This window comes from Strix aluco, chromosome 11 (assembly GCF_031877795.1).
Source record: "Strix aluco isolate bStrAlu1 chromosome 11, bStrAlu1.hap1, whole genome shotgun sequence".
Lineage (NCBI taxonomy): Eukaryota > Metazoa > Chordata > Aves > Strigiformes > Strigidae > Strix > Strix aluco.
The window spans coordinates 24,232,554-24,249,991 of record NC_133941.1 but is presented as its reverse complement, the minus strand read 5'-3'; positions in this window follow the sequence as shown (position 1 = coordinate 24,249,991).

Below are 17,438 nucleotides of genomic sequence, written 5' to 3'. Positions count from 1 at the left end.
TTTCTGAGTTCATGCTTTGCTGTGAGGGGAAAAAAAAAAAAAAAAAAAAAGGTGGTAAAATGATGGGGTGGGGGGGGAGTATCTGCAAAGCTCTTCACTCCTCCCCCTGCTGCAGAAGCCCCGGAGCTCAGGAGGGATGGAGAGCAATAAACACCGTGCAGTACCAGCTGCAGCTGGTGGACAAAATGTTCTCCTCGGCCGTGAGAAGGTCGGTTGAACAATGACATGCGAGCTCATTTTTTATTAAAAACTTAATATAAGCACAGGATCTATTTGCAAGCCCCGAGAGCGATGAGAGGAACCCAGTCATTTCTGTGTGAGATGGGAGCGGTCGCGCTGGCATTTGCCTTCGTCAGGGAAGGGTTTAGAAGATTTAGTGTCCCCAATTGGTGTCCTGTTTACTGATCAGCTGCTGCTCTGCCCTTGGCAATTGTCCTGCTTTGCTGCGGACAAGGGGGAATTTCAGAAGAAATTGAAGCAAAGTAAAAACCTATTTCCTCTTAAAATTAGCTGCATCTTAGCGTTCCCTTGGTATCTCCCCAGGAGGATGCACTGGCTCTGGCATCCGGTCCCAGGGAGCACAGTGCGTGCGGGGTCAGCTCCTCGCCTTCCTCCTGCAGAGGGGACCGAGGGTGGGGAGATGCTCCCTGCCTCTCGGTTAAGCTGGGCTGAGGGTGCAGGTGCTGATCGGCTCATCTCAAGGTACAAGGGGAGCCTGAATTTCCCCCCTTGCCCCCCTGGGCACTGCGCGGTCCCCCTGGGTGCCGGTGGTTCTCCCTCGGCTGCAGAGGGGGGGCAGGAGGGTGTTCAGGGGTCCCTGTCCGGCCGTGTCAGATGTCTGTCTGCTCCCCCTCACTAGTGTGGCGGGGACGGGGTCTGGCAGCTGAAGGGGCTTTGCTGCTCTGGGAGGGTGGTGGGCACAGGGCTCCTGGGGAGCTGTCCCTGTGGACATGAGGGGACCAAGGGGCCTCCTGGGGACCATTTAACTTCTTCCCTTTTTCACACAAGATGAAAACTCCCCAGTTCTCGTATAGACTGGCCCTGCACAGAAGTTTCTCTCTGCTACTGGTGGTCCATCCCTCTCTTCCACCTCCTCTGGGGTGTGAGAGCCCCAGGAGCCCAGCTGGGACGCTCAGGGCTGAGGGATTTGGAGACAAGCTTGTTCTGCTGTGGCTCCTACTTACTGATGGCTTTCAGTACTTTGCATCATTACCTGTTACTCTAGTAGGGCTTTTTAGTTTTTTAAAATTATTCTTCACATATAGAAAAGAGGAAAAAAGGGTCTTTCTAAGGAGAATGAGCCTAGGAGAGCTAGTGGATCTACAGTGATTCTTGTCATTCAGAATCAACATTTTTTTCACTAAAGCTCCAGTTAGCTGCCTAGCAAGCTGGCCCTGCAACACCCTGGGGAGGTGAAAGGGGAGAGGGGGCCCGTCCGCCTGTGGGTGCCAAGGCCAAGAGCCGCTTGCGTTAGCAACACACTGCAGAGAGGGTGATATTTGATTGTATGCCAAATAAATAAGCAATCTTGGCAGTGCTTAAAGGGAAATAATTTGCAGTGACAATGGAAGGCTCCTTCCCGTTAGCCCAGGAAGCTGTGCTGTCTGCTGACTCAGAGAGGGAAACTGGCTTTCTCTGTGCTTCGAGCTCATTGCTGTTGGGAGGCAGATTTCTTTTGCGTGGTGGCAGGGACGTGGCTGGCGGGTGATGCCACCGCTAGCACCTCGGGCTGCATGCCCTGCTTTCCACCGCTCCCTTTGCCCGCTCCGGCCCAGGTGGGTGCACGTGGCCCTAACCCCCAGGGAGCATGAGGGCCCTGAAATCGCAGCTGGAAATGTGTTAACGTGGTTGTTAACGGGAGCAACGTCCTCGCCCCGGCCCCGGGTGCCTGCTCTGGGCACTGAGAGCAGCAGGGATTTGTCTGGCTGCTGGACCACCCAGATGCCCAGGGAAGCGCCGAACTCTTCCCCGCAGCGTGGTGGGGGGTATCCGCATTGGGATGTCGGTGCAGATTTCCTCAAGGCTGGAGCGGTACAACTGGACTCCCCTGGACTAAACCACGGTAACCACGTGCCTACCATCAGCCTTAACCCAGCGCTGCTCAGACCAGAGCAGGTTGTATTTGTGGTAGCCTTGCCCGTGCCAGCAGGTAGCCATGAGCCACCGCTGACCGCCTCAATTCCTGCATTTGACAGCTCTTAACAAATGCAGTTCAAAAGAGGCTTAATTAGGTGAATGTTAAGAAAAGTAACCATGTTTTCCGCTTTTAATTTAGTAAAACCGTGTTTCAGAGCCTGCAGCTCTGCTTTTCCCTGGAAAGTGCCCTCTCATTCTGCAAACACCACCTTTTCTCTTTTTATTAGCAGAGAGATCCATGTCCTCGCTTGCACCAGGAGCCAGGCTGCTGGTGTAAGAGTAAATCAGCCACATACATGGAATTGCTTCCTTGTACATCCAGATGCTCTTTGCTGGGAGATGCTCTCCTAAAAGGCAGTTCATAACCTTCAATCACTGAGCTGACTCCTGGTGGTTGGTAGTAATGAAAACAGAAAATATTTTATCTCTAAGGAGTGAAATTTTCAATACTTCCTTTTGCTTTGAAAATTAATTTAATTAAGGCAGCATGATCCAGTGTAATTTCATCTACCTAAAGTCAGTTTTGCAAAGTTTAGCACTGAGCATTTTAAATTTACTAAATCCCTGTCTTACAGAGAGTAAAGACATTCCTTTTTTTAAGGGATGGCTAGAAACACTCCTCAATACCACTAGTTGCAGCATGGTGATCTAAAAAGCAATTCTGTAACCCAGAAAGGGAATTTCCCTTGAAGTTATGTCAAAAGTTTCTGAATATTTTTGTTGCTGTTCCTTAAAACAGTTCAATATTTGGTTTTCCTTAAGTTGGAGTACTTATTTCTTTTGGAGGGGTCTATCTACATTGAATTTTGCAACTTTGCATGTTTGGAAGAAAAGTAACTCGCTAGGCATTAACTTCAAAAATGAGACCTTCAGCTTTTCAGGAACACTTTTAACTCTGTAATTTGTTGTCGGTGCAAAACCCCAGATCCGGGCACCTCTCAGAGTACAGCCTTTTGAATTGCACTGCAGAATGCAGGAAGGGTGCACACGGGAGTAAGGCATCGCTCTGTTGTGGGTGTTACAGATCTGGGCAGGGAGGTGTTTTGTAGAAATATTTCCTACAGATGAAGTTCTGCACATCAAAGCAAATGGATTTTGGTGAAGGGGCAGCCTTTCCAGTATTGTTTATTTGCTGAGCATGTTCCCAGCACTGTTTTGCTCTCTGGCAGCACTCCTAGGCGGGTGTTGGGGCACAGGGCGAACAGAAAGGCCATTGCTGCCTGTTCAAGGGCTGTGCCATCGCAGCCGCGGGGGGAGTGACGCTTTGCCGCTCCACAAACACACAGGAATAATTGCTTTGGTTGCTTTCTTAGCAAATATTTTTACTGCTAAGCTTATTTTGCCAGAATACTTGTGGGGAGTAAACACAATGAAGGACACAAATATAACAAGTATATGGGTGGTAGATGTTCTTCTTCAGCTCCAGCCCCTGCCTGGGGACTGCTACAGTGCTTAGTGCATCAGCTGGAGCTCCTGCCTTTCCAGATGTGCCAGGTCCACCGCTGTCATCATCCTGGCACAGCACGTGTCTGAGATTTGGGAGGGGTGGGAAGAGGGAACCACCTGGGATGGTGCAGAGGCCGTGTGCTACTCAGTGGAGCTCAAAACATGCAGGAATACAAAGCAATCTGTAGCAAGAACTCCATGAGAGACGGTCAGGTATCCCTGAAGGAAGGGATAGCAAGAAGGTGGGAGGAGGATGGCGGGGCATGGAGTGAAGGTAACAGCGTGTGCAGGAAAGGGAGAGCGCAAACAGCAGTCAGCAAACGCCACAAGAGAACCAAAACTGAAGGAAGTTCTTTCAAAGGCTCTGCTCTTTGCTAGTTGAATTCTGCCACGATAAGCTTTTTTTTAAGTAATAATCTTGCAGCAAAGAGGTAGAGACAGTTTTGCAGGGAGATGACAATTAATAATTCTTTGCCACTGAGCAAACACTTATACAACATGCACCTAAGGTTCAGATAAGGCTGAGCCAACTTTACAAACAAGGTGTTTTCCGAAAATGTGCTGCTGTCAGCAACGCTTTGCTCCCATGATGGAAGTCTCCAATTGCTTCAAATCCATTTTACATATTTTTGAGCCTGCCAGCTGATCTCTGACCAGCCTAAGGGATCTTAGTGGAGGAAAATGACTTGGACTCCCAGTGTTACCAGGCTCGTCAAATATCGGTGCTCTTGAATGCAACATCTTCCTCTCCTGGTGCACATAGACACCGTGGTCCTGGTGCTTAACAGGCCAGGAGAGCCCAGCCAGGAAGAGCATCGCAGCGGGTGGTGGGGCTGCTTTGCCCGTGCTGCTCAGTAAAGGTGTCTGAATGTCCCTGCGTGGACCCTCTGCCTTGCTGGGTATCACCAGCAGAGCCATCAGGAACAAGAGCAGCACGGCAGAGCAAGACCATAACTGGAAAGTGCAGTAAAGAGCGTTATCTTAATTCAGTAAATGACTGGGACTTGCACCCTAATACCTGGTAACTTTAACTACAAACAAAAAATAAGCAACTTTTACATGTAACTGTAACTACTGTATTTTTGCAGACTGAGGACCTATTTTGGGCTGATGTACCAGATGGACACATTCATTCTCGTGCAAGAAGGACTTCCATGACTGATAAACATCAGTTTATCTTTTTTAGCCCCACCAAACTAAGCATGACAGAAGACAACTATTTATAAATACCCTTAGGGGTAAATATCAAGCAGGAAGAACTGCATGAGTTAAAGGTTAATGTTAGCCTGGGATCAAATGGGTATAAATTAGTCATGCATAAATGCAGACTGGAAATTAGAAGACAGTTAACAGTAATGTGAGGAGCAAAATTCTGGAGCACCCTGTGATTGCAGAGGTGGTCTGAGAAGCTTGTGGAAGGATTGTGCAACTAAGTAGAAATTCCTGAAGACAGAAAATGGCTTTTTGTTGTGAGTCCTTGGGGATTTGGTGTGCTGCTGTAGTTGAAAAGAGAAGGGATTGCTGGGTTGTGTGTGTCCCCCCCCACTAGATTTTTTAGTATATGAGTCCTAGGGTTTCTGCTGGTTATCTATGGGGATAAGAAAAAATTCCTGTTGGTATATCATCTAACTTGTGGGGGTTTGGGTGGTTATTTTTTTCCCATCTTCTCAACCACTGATGATTAGTCACAGTCAAAAAAAGGATATAAGTGAGACTTGCTCAGTAGCATTAAAATTGTGAGGGTCTGGCTGGTGGTCCAGGCTGGTGTTCTCACAGTCCGATTACTCACTAGTTCAGGTTTGGGTGGAAACTCATCCCTCAGTCAAGGCAGCAGAGACTACCACGAGCTGGTATCCTTGTCCTCCTGCACAGTAGGGACATCATTCACTTCCTAAAGACCACCAGCAGTTTTCACTAAACAAATTTGCATCAGGATGCAAATATGCATCAGGAACTGATGCTATTGATGACTTCTCACTCTTTTCTTGGTGCATGTCACAGGCTTGAGCTTGGTCTTTTGCTACAGGCTACAGCCCTGTCATGCCTGCAGCACACAAGCAGATGTCCTTCGTACCATTTTGCCCAAGACATCTATTGCCCTGTGGCATGTAGGTGTTGGAGTCTCAGCTGTGTCACCCCGGTCTCCCTTCCAGCCCTGGGTTCTGCTATCACCCAAACACATAGCAGTGCCCCATGGTCTGTGCGGATCATCTTACGACCATCCAGTGTTCTGTGATCATTCAGTGAAAAACAGGTCTGTAAAACTGTGACTTGCTAAACGGTGGGTGAGGAAGGTGCTGGGATTCGTGCCTCCGTGGCAGGAGGCACCATGCGCGTGCAGTCTGCTGCCCCGCTCGCTGGCTTGGCATGCCTAGCCTCACATCTGCTGAGGTGTGCGACACTGCACCCTGGACACAGTGTGTGGACAAATGGAACACACCTAGAAGACCCCAATAAATAATATATTCACCTTCTTTCTGCAACGTAGGAGACATGATCACAGTTGGATATTTCATTCATTAAAGTACATTTATTTTCCTAATGAATAAAAGTCCATGTGACATTACAGAGGAGCTGAGATGTCATAAACTGTCCAGCTTTCCCATTTGCTTTATTGATCCCTGCTAGCAACTTCAGGCCTGGTTAAACTATTTCTGTCTGTTATATCACAGCCATAGTATTTTTGTGGACTCTCAAGTGAACATCCTGCACTCTCCAGGTCATTGTCCTTTCTTGCTGTTATGCAGTGTAAGCCCAGAATATTTAAAGCATGATTTTGTATTATACCAAGCTGCTCTAGAAAGCACTTCTTCACTGATTATAAAGTAATTACAGAGGACAAGTTTCACTTGGTCCCAAAATAGCCTGGCGTCAAATTCTTGGCTGAAATAAACTGCTATCTTGCTGTTGCATTGAGCGCAAACCTACCAGGACAGAGCAGCAGCAGGTCTGGTCCCAAGTGGTGAGAGGTGAATATGGCAGAGGAGCTTGGTCATAAAACTGACAGTAAGTTAGACTAATATATATATGTATTAAAAAATATATAGTTTTATGTTATTTTATTTAACAAACTGCTGGGGAGGCTAAGATTAGTGGGGGCTCTCAGAATACCCAAGTCATTGTAGTTATTTAAACCAAAGATACAGCTTTCTCCAGAGCCCTTTTACTACCTGATAGGTTAGTGGTGAAAAGTAACCTCTAGTTAAAGGCTGAGGAAGCGGGAGGTGAAGATACATCATTTAGAGTGGAAGATGTTCAGGCCAAGGATTACCTGTTCCTTTGTGCCTGCATAGAATGGGACCCCCTGCATGGGGCAATATGTAGTAAGCATAATTAGCAAAAATATAGTAATCCTCCTTCAACCAGAACAACTGTAGTAGGAGAAGACTGACAGATGGATTAGCCCACACTTGTCATTTGTATTTGAGCCCTATTTAAGTAGTGAGGTTTTTCTGCCTACTGATCTTGATTTCTATTCTGAGAAAAGATGTTTTTCTGATACACATTCTCTTTAATAGTCCATAGGATCTTCAATGAAATAAAACACCTGAAGAATGCTGTAAATACAGGTATGGACACGCAATTGGCTCTCTTTAGGCATAATTTTGAGAAGTGTTGGTGGTTATTGGAATAGCAGGCTCTATGGTTAGCAGCAGGCTGCTGCTGGCTAACAGCTGTGTGGTACTCAAAGCTCACGTGCTTGTAATCACATTACAGTCAGCAGCACCACAAGAAAATGCAACAAAAGGCCTAAACGTCAGCCTAACTGCTCCCAACCCATTAGTGGGGTTTGGATGACACACTTTTAGGGTGCTGAACCTGACGTGTCCGTTTTTAAGGTTTGCTGAGCCTGTGTTCACCTATAAGCCATGCTACTTCAAGATATGCTCAGCTGAGCTTCAGTTTCATGTATTTCATGGAATATGAATTCTTTGCTCACACCAATATAATGGAAGTAAAAATTAAATTACTGACCAGATAGAGGAAGGAATGATAATCTATTAATCTATTTAATTTCCTCTTCCCATTGCTTAGTTTGGGAAAAAGATCTCTACTTAAGAGTGTTCTTATAGTGGCCAAGCATACAGTAAACTTGAAGGCAAATGTGTTCTGTGAATCTGTAAAAACTGTACTGCTTCCACTTAAAAAACTCTTGGAAATCCCTTTAGGAAATATTATAACTTTTATAGTATTGACAGTAACAGATGCCACAAAAGGCCACTACCTGATTTTGCATAGCCCCAACCTGTTGATTGTACTTTACAATCGGAGATGCTATTTTATATTTGGTGTTTATATGAAAATTAAACTCCTCATTCTTGAATTTGGTAGCTACCCATAGATTGTTTTTCTCAACTTTTGCTTTTTCTTTTTCTCATATAATTTTCACTAGTAAGAATAAGCCTTTTGGATCCATTAAACTGTTCATTTTTTCTATTAAATGGATTCTTTCCTGGTTTCTTTTGTGACTCTCTCTTCTACTATCCCTTTATTTCAGTAGGAATTATAACAGAATTGACAAGAGCAGGGATGTTATTCCCCACTCGTCCTCTTTCCTCTGATGGGTTTTTGAGAGTTGGAGAAAAAAAAGATTGTGTTACTTCAGAAGCAATTTGATCTGCCTATGGAGTCATGTGCTTTGGCTTTCAGCTCTTCCTTTCAGGACTTAAATGACCCCTTTTATGAGGGGAAAAACCCACCTACGTACATTATGTGAATATTGCATGTGCTAAATTTCCAGGATAACTAACGTTCTGAGTACTGAGTTAAAGCACTCTCTTTGAGGCACCAGCAGGTATGCCTATTTGCTTAGTATCTCATCTGCAAGGTAACTGCACTGTGGGATGTGACTGAGCAACAGTAATCGAGTAGCAAACATTGGACTAGTCCATCTATCCTGGTGACGGTCCTGGTGGGGAATGGCACAGGGAAAGTTGAGGAACTGGAAGCTGAAGGGCTACGAACGAGGAAGGCGTAAGTCTGCAGCGTAGGAGATAAGGACTTGGAAATGAAAGTACAAACCCCTAAACATCCCTAGGACCACAGCTGTAATGTCCTACAGTGTGAGCTGCCAAGCAAAGGGAAGAAAAACACTGCCTGCTTCCAGCTGCTCAGTACATGGAAAGACAAAGGAATCTCTGGAGAAAAGGTTACAAAATTAACGGCAGATCTCGTGATGGCTAACCGTGTTATGGTGTGTGCTGCCTTTCTAATGAGCTGCACCATGTGCGCTCTGTTGCTCCTCTAGTTTCAAGAAGATGTAGTGGTTCAAGAGAAGCAAGTTCTGGGATGGGAGGCTTTACATAGAAAACTGCAGGATTAAAGGTGAGGACAGAGGTAAAACATTTCCAGATAAGTAACTACGATTAATGGTAAAAAAGGAGGTCTGGAGTTGGTAACAGAGCAAGAAGGTGCACAACAGGTAGCAGCTGGGTCTCGTGCTGTTTCACTAAGAGGACTCGGAAGGGATGAATGAAGACATCTGAATAAATCATGTAAAGCGAAGAGAGCCCACCATGGAAAAGTACGGAGGAAGCAGCATTAGCAAGGGCAACGGCAGCTGGCGGTGTGCAGGGAGAGGCAGAGCGGGACAGGACCTTTTCAAACAGAGTAAAGCAAAGAGTTCAGTCACTTCACATCTTTCATTGTGCTCTGAGAATTTTTCCTGGATAACAGTTTTCCAACTTTCTAAATGTTTTTGCAGTTTTAATGATGTTTTTAAGGTCAAACCAAGCAACCCGTGAACAGCACCAGGATGCTGAAAGTCAAGAACATGAATGCTGTAAATGACAAAGCAATGTGGAAGACTATGAGAATGACAGATCATGATTATGACAACAATTTGTGATGTCTGGATTATCACATGTGATGGCTGGGTACAACACAAAGTGGTTTTTCTATTCATTTATTTAAAGCCATCTGGTTTTTTTCACATATTCTCTGAAAACCTTTCGTCTGCTCTCAGTTCCAAAGCTGACCCTTGTTGATTACAGTATCTTTCACTCAATAGGTTTGCTCCCAAAAAGTCCACTCCTTCTCCCTCAGCGAAGAAAATAGCATGATTAATGTTTTTCCAAGGTTAAAAGTTTTTTTGTTTATATAGGCAGAAAGACAGTGCTTTTCAGTAGTACTACTATTGACTAAAATTACCAGCTACTCAGCAGGGCAAAGGATGCTTGTGAGTAGTGCTCAATCAAATGGGGGGATGCAGACATAATATCACAGCAGTACCTATGCCACAAAATGATTAGGGTATTTCCTAGCACAGAAAATCCTTCTCAACACCATTGGGGACATCAGAAAAGTGCAGCTAATGCTGAAGATTATGATTTGTTCTCGAGTTCTCAGATTTGCATGTTGCTGTAGCAAAATCTAATCTTTTGAATTCCTAATAACGCAAAGCTTTTTCCAGCAAAAAAAAAATGCATAATACATGAAGTATTAAGAATGATAATTAGAACTTCTCAAATTTAAAGACCGTGCAAAGATCATGCATTAGATCTATATGATATGTGTGATTTAGATAACAGTGTCTGTGCTATAAACCAGAGGCAAGGCCAGACATCACTGGTATCGACAGGACTACAAATCAACAGTGTCTACTACAAGTCAAGAGTGTCTACACTCGTGACGGGGCTTAGCTCATCAAATAGGAGGTAAAAGGCAGTCTGCAAAATTGAGAGATGCAAATATGTTACCAGTATTACAACAGAAAGTGCAGGTAGCTAGGAAATGCCTTTACTTACTTTGCAAGCCTGAATTTTGAGTGAATTGTCACCTGAATCATGGAGTAAATCAGGCTCTCCAGATCTGGTTTTGATCTAACACTCGATTTTATATCAACAAATAAATGTTGGTACTAGCGGAAATTATTTCCCATGTTCACTGGTGTATTTCAGAACAGGCTTCAGTGATCACTTCTCCAAGAGACTGGTATTATCAATATGCTGCCACCAACACCCAGAGTAGGTGCACAGAGGAAAGCACTAAAATTCCCAGAAGAACTAGCAGGGAAAGAAAATCTCATTTTCTGATTTCCATTTACAGCCTCAAATAGCCTGTCTGCTGGGAGCAGTAGTTTGTTGGAAAAATAGTGATTATGAAGACTATGGTCTTATTTACTTTCTGCCAGTGTTGCAGCATACTACATATACTCACAGGGTATTTTTAGTCACAGATTCTGCCAGGCAGCAATGCAGTGGAGTTAATCACATGTAGTAAATTAAACAAAAGCAAAAGAGCTGGTAGGCTTGGGGGGGCCTGCAGCAGCTGAATATTTTGGTATCCTTTCTAGGCAAACTTTCTAAAATTGCATGTGGGTAGGATAAAGTCAAAGGGCAGTGGTTGTTTTTTTTAACCTGGATCAAACAATGATTCTGCAGTTAGTAGACTGAAGCAGGTTGAGAAATCTGTCTATATTCAGATTGCAGTCAGAATTCAAGTTCTTTTGTAGTAAAATTGTTGAAGTTGGTCCACCAACATATAGCTGTCCTCTGACAAGTACTTTGCAGGTGATGAGCTACTGTGTGCCCTGAGCCCCTGTCCCAGGCACAGGCAGGTGATGCAGAAAGGGCTCCTAGAGCACAGAATGTGGGCAGGACACTCACCAGCGGTGGACTGGCATTACCATCCAAAGACATTTCAAGCAGTCTTAAATCTAACGTGAATTTGCAGCATGGGAGGAAAGGTATAGAGGGCAGGAATTAAAGGTGGTCTCAGCACAGCTCAACTGGATGCAGATATCCCCACCTTGTATCCTAACGGGCTGATGAAATAGCACCTGAGCATCCTCTTGTGCAGCATGTCCTTCCTCTGTTGAAAAGGTTGCCTAGAACATTCTCATAGAAATACACCTTTTTTTTCATTGTTCCCTTCAGTAGACATGGAAATAGTCCTGGCAGCTTTCTCCCTAAAAACATAAAAATAATAAAATTAATTTATAATCAATGGTTAGTGTTAAGTTATAACAAGGTAACTCAGCTCAGTATAACTAACGCAAGAACATACAATAAAATTACAGCAATCAGCATTTATGGGAATGAACACATCACTGTTTTAAATGAAAACTATTCTTCCATTAGCTCAAAGTAGCTTGTAAAATCTTTCACTATGGCTAACATCTGGAGTAATGTTGGATATCATTCACCCAAAGACTGTGCTGTAACGCTGGCTTACAGCATTAGCATTTTAACTTTTTTGTAAAGTAAAGCAGTAGGGATCAAGTGGACTCCCTCACATCTGCTATGTCTTCAAAAGATAACGTGTGCCTGCTCAGGAATTAAATACTGAATCAAGAATACACATGTAAGGAGTTAAGGAGATCTGAATGCTGAACTCACATCCACACGCCACTGGCATAAATAGAACACACCATAGTCACCCTCCAGCCTGAGCAGAAGAGAACTTTGCCAGCATCCCAGAGCCCCTTGCCGGGAAGGTGGCTGGCTTCCTCCCAGGGAGTGGGGAAGAAGAGACAAGAGGTGGTCTTAAGAGAGAGATGCCCAAAGCGTGCTTTGTATTCTTCCAAGAGGAAAGTAAATCACCGACCATTTCATTACTGTGGACTGAAAGAGGGGCTGGAGGAGATGCAGTTTACACAAGACTCCACAACTCAAAGGCTGAAAAGATACACCGAGTTCAAGACCAATTCTATGTCTCTTCTGGAAGGGCAAGTCCTTTGCTCTCTAAGGGGAAGATGCAAAGACGATTACGATGGCAATATCCTTCCTCGGGCAGACTTTGGTTTTTTTCTGACAAGAGCAATCTTTCCTAATAAATAACTGCTCTTTCTTATGAGCTAGCCTTTGTCAGTGACCGCAGGACTGCATAGACACAAAATAGATTCTATCTGCCCAAAACAGCTCACAGACATTGTCTATCATTTTATTTTCTTTACTGGGTAAAAGGAGGAAAATGGCTTTTAAATTAGATGTTGAACCTCTTCCAGAATTGCAATATAAGATACTGAATCAATCATTCCTCATACAGTTACCTCCTACTCCACAAGCTCCTACTACCATAAAAATTGGTTGTTGCCAACTGAGCTGAGTAAATAATTTGCAGTTTCATATTTGTTAGAGGAATTTTTCCTCTTCCTCTACTCATTATTTGTCCATGAGCAGATTGATTTCTTGAATTTTTCAAAACATGTGCTGTAATCACTCTGCAAGTAATTCTTGCCGTAAATCATTTGTGAGCAATTTGTTGCGAGACATCTTCAAACATTTGTCCTAATTCCATTCGTTCTACATGAACTTGCATCACGTGGTGTCGGTTTCTGGGAACACGTCAGAATAGCTGGTTTTGAGTATTCTGCTTGAGAACAATCCCGCTTCTGAACCTAGAAAGCTCACATAGAAAGCACATTTTATGGGAAATTATTTAAGACTTAGGGATGCACATTCACTGAGATGCTTGCAGTTTTATGCATCTGTAATTTTCACACTAACTAGAAGATAGCTCTTCCAACCCTAAAGAGAACACTATTTTATCCACTTCACAACTTGAATCTGCTCCTCACCAGAGCTTGTTTCATCCCAATTCATTACAATTTCTGTCTCACAAAACATCCTTTGTGAGAGATGAGGCTTTCAACAGCATATAAAGTGGTTGGGTTCCAAATTATGACTGAAATGATGCACAATTTCACCACTTAAAAATTACTTAATTCCCAGAAATAATTACAGGATTCTCTTGGTTATTGTTGCATCTAAATGAAAAATAAGACTGTATCAAAATACTAGCTGAAGAGTCTGATCCCAACCCCACTGGAATCAGTGGAAAGCCTCCCTTTCTCAGTTGTCTAGATGGAGGACACTGCCCTTCTCAGATTGTAAAATACAATCTTTTCAGATAAAAGTTTAAAAGAATGATTGCACTGTTCACAGGGATCTGGGTACTTTACCACGTGTCCTCTCAAAAAGAAAAGTGTTCGAATGACTCTGCAATTTTGAAAAGGAGGTAAAAGTCAACTCAAACACGGAGTGCCATCATACACCAGAGTGAGAATTTCAAATCTGAGGCTTGCAGTTGGCCTTAAATGTTTGCTTTAAAGATGCTTGTAAAATGTAGGCCTTGGCTCTTGTTGGTATGCAGTGGAAATAACTTTGCTGGTATTTTATTTTAGATAATGTAAACAGTAGCTGCAACTGATACCCAGGCATTTTATGATGTTAAGTAGGAAAAAGGGAAATGAAAAAGTCACAAAATTCATAGATGATGGTGTCTGTGATTGTAACTGAGACACGTATGGGTGTCTCTGCCACTGTCCCTTACAAAGGGTCCACTCTACGAAAACAGGAAAACCTTGAAAAACAGTTAAAAAAACCCAAAAAAATGCATAGAAATACCAAAGAATGCAAATCAGAAACCAATTAACATTTTTTTCAAATATGAATTTTGCAAAAGGAAGTTATATTTTGCTCTCAAACTTCTTCTGAAATTATTTTTAAATTTGTCAGTGCAGAAAAGACAGTTTACTGTATTAACGTTCTGAAGCTGTATCATTTGAGATGGACTGAAATTTTAACTCTTGGTGCTCGTAAATAACTCCTGGGATGATTTTGTCTGCTTCATTTTGTCTGCTACAGAAATAAGTTGTTGTTCCCTGAACCCAGCTTTCACGCAAGCAGTGTAGGCCTGTCTGCCACCCTGGGTGCCGACTCCAGCCCAGCCGTGGGGACAGGAGAGCCACACACTCCATGGGAGCTCCCCTGGGGAGCCGTGGCCACCTTCCTGACATCAGCGGACCCGAGGCAGCTGATACGAACCACGAGTGTGCTGGCTGTAACACAGAGAGTAACATCACCGTGAGACATTCAAATGAGATAATTATATTGTGTTAATTTGCATCTCATTTTTGTGATGTAGCTGTACGCAGCCAACATAGTAACTGGAAATTAATACAGCACAGTTTGTGCCCTGTCATGTCACACTGCTAGCCTTTCTGAGCAAGAATATTTTTAATGCTATACTCCTAAATCAAGTCTCTCAAGACAAGAAAATTATTATGAAGCTGAACAATAATAACTTACACTTAAAAGAGCTCCCTACCTTTTCTTCCACCCTGAGCAGAACAGGGAGCTCTTAGATTGTTTTCTTGTATGCTGAAGTTAAACTTTACATCTTCAGCAGCAGCAAATAAATCCATGTTTCTGTTAAGTTACTTAACCAGTGTAGTGCTGTATCCACATCTAAAGTCTGTATTTTCTCTTCAGAGCGGGTAATACTACATGCATCAGTTTAAAGGCCGATACCACCATTTTAGAGAAGTGGCACAGCAATTCCTGCATCAAGTGATGTGTATGGTATTCCTCTTCCTGCTAGACATGGATGTCAAACGTAATAGAATCTTTTAATTTAGTTTTACTTATAGTTTATGCTGAATCACATACAATGTGACTGACTCAGAGACACAGCATATTTCTTTGCACTTTTCACCATTAGGTGGTATTTTTTTCCCTGTGCCTACATTATGCAACTTCACATTTGGTATTCTGATACTAATGGAGTTTTAGGGCAAAGAAATGGTGATGTGCTGGCATACAGTTTTTTAAAACTTTGTAAGAAGATAGATTCTTTCCATGCATTCTATTACCTGTAATTACTATAGAAACCTACAGTATTATATATGAGAAAAAAAAGTTGCTACACTAAAAACACCCACAAACCCTAGCCTGTCTTATTTTGAATCTGAATATTCAAGTCCATTTACATCAATGAAAGGGCAGCAGTCCAAAATATAAATAACTTGAGCTCAAAAAGCAATGTTGCCACCCTGAATAGCCAGAAACCACAGCAATCATTTAAATAACAGCACTCTGTGCAGATTCATGTGCAGTTTCATACCTGTGGCTCACTTCCACCTACAACAGAATGAAATACTTTGTTAAACTCCGTTGCGTCGTGCTCTGCTTCGCTGGACCAAGTGATGTGAAATAACACAAAATAAAGCACACCGTACACCATGTACTCTTACTCTGCAGAGCAGGTATAATCACTGTAATTATACCACAACCGCATGGCAAATACCATGTAAATACATAGCAATTGCATGTTCCTACAGCTTACTTGTTAATTATGCATTGTTACTAACAGGTTCAAAGATAAATTATCATAGCACTTGCAGCACTTAGGTGCTCGCAAAGCTCCTAAACTGTGTAATAATGGAATCTGGATTATTAAATGCTTGCTTTTGTTGCTTTTCCATTGGGATGGGGAAGGGAAACAACCCACCTCTCACACCCAAAGGCCTATAGGTTAAGCGCAGATTTCTTACTGCTACAGCAGAGGTACACTACCATACAAAATCACATGACACTTCCACCAATAAGAAAATCCAGGCAAATTCATAAAAAATCCTTTCCATTAATAAATCACTTTTCAAATTCCATTTAGTAATCCTCCTAAGCAAATGCTGTATTTAAAAGCACTAGTACTTGCGTGCAATAGAACTAATACTGTTTTCCTGACCCAATATTTAATCTTGCACAAACTAAAAATGAGAGGAAAACCTCATTTCACTGATGTCACTGACAAAACTCCTACTGATTTCAGTGAGGGCAGGGCTCTACCCAGACAGCTTACTTGTAAATGGATTCTTGAAATAGTTTGTATTATGTCAGAAATATGCCACCATGTAAGGCCATTTCATACTCTGTGCTAGTTCTTCTATGAGCCGCACTGCAGTATTTTAAACTACAACTTATAACTTTTAATAGGTATTTTAATAGTATTCAATAAAATAAAATTAGCCTCTCTAAAAACATTGCTCTTCTCCAAAGTGAGGCTTCCCTTTAAGTTATTACTCCATAATGGTTGTCTGGTCAGTCATTTATACCAACTTTTACAACCCGTGTTGGATCGCCTTGGGTTTTATTTTACTTTTCTTTTCAATTTCATTATTTTCATATTGATTTTCAGTCTGAAAGGTGATGTTGATGTTTCTGACCCTTTTTTTTTCTATTGTAGTTGTTGAGCTATTCTAAAAAATGAGTAGCGTTTATTGCAAGGAAGTGCAAATATTAGTCTTTACATATTGCAGAATCAGGACTAGCAGAAACAAAATAGCCAGCTATTATTCTCTGTTACTTATAAAAATCTTAAGTATGGACTAAAAACCCACTGAAATTGTCTGTGCATAAATGCAGATGAAAACAGCAACCCTAGGGCAGGGAGGTGACATGCTGGGGACGAATCAGACAAACACAGACAAGCGAGAGAAGATTGAAGCAAGGAGATGGCGATGCTGGTCGTGCTGATGGGTTACACCCTCGGCCCCTGCCACCGCCTCTGTGCACAAGACAGGAAAACAAGGATCTTCTGACAGTGTTTTGAGAAGATTAGGCGATAGTTTTGTGGAAGAAATGACTTCTTGGCCAGAGGAAGTTTTGGAATTATTACGTGTTGGAGGGATGAGTCAGTGATTTCCTAATGAAAGAGATGGTTAGGGGAGGTGGGTCAAGGGGGGTACTGGAAAAGCAAAGAGCAGTAGCAGTAACTTATTTGAAATGACAGAGAAGCAGAAAACAAAAGGAGGCTAAAGAGACTAGTAAGAATGCAAAGCCATAAATTAGATAAAATTGTTTTACTTTACCATTCTAACAGCATTGGTCAAGCCCAGAAAGCAGAAATGGATGTGAGCCATAAGATCATCAGAGCCTGGTTCAAAGCTTTAGTTTTCAGCTGGGATAGAAAAGGATGTATCTTATATGCCATTTCTGTCATGGAGAAATAACTGTCGAGTTTAGCTACAGTCTGTACAGTCTGACCCATACTGTATGTAACTTTTGCTGAAGATGAGACACTGGATGGGAATGGCAAAAAAGCAATGTGATCACACTGTTCATAGAAACTGG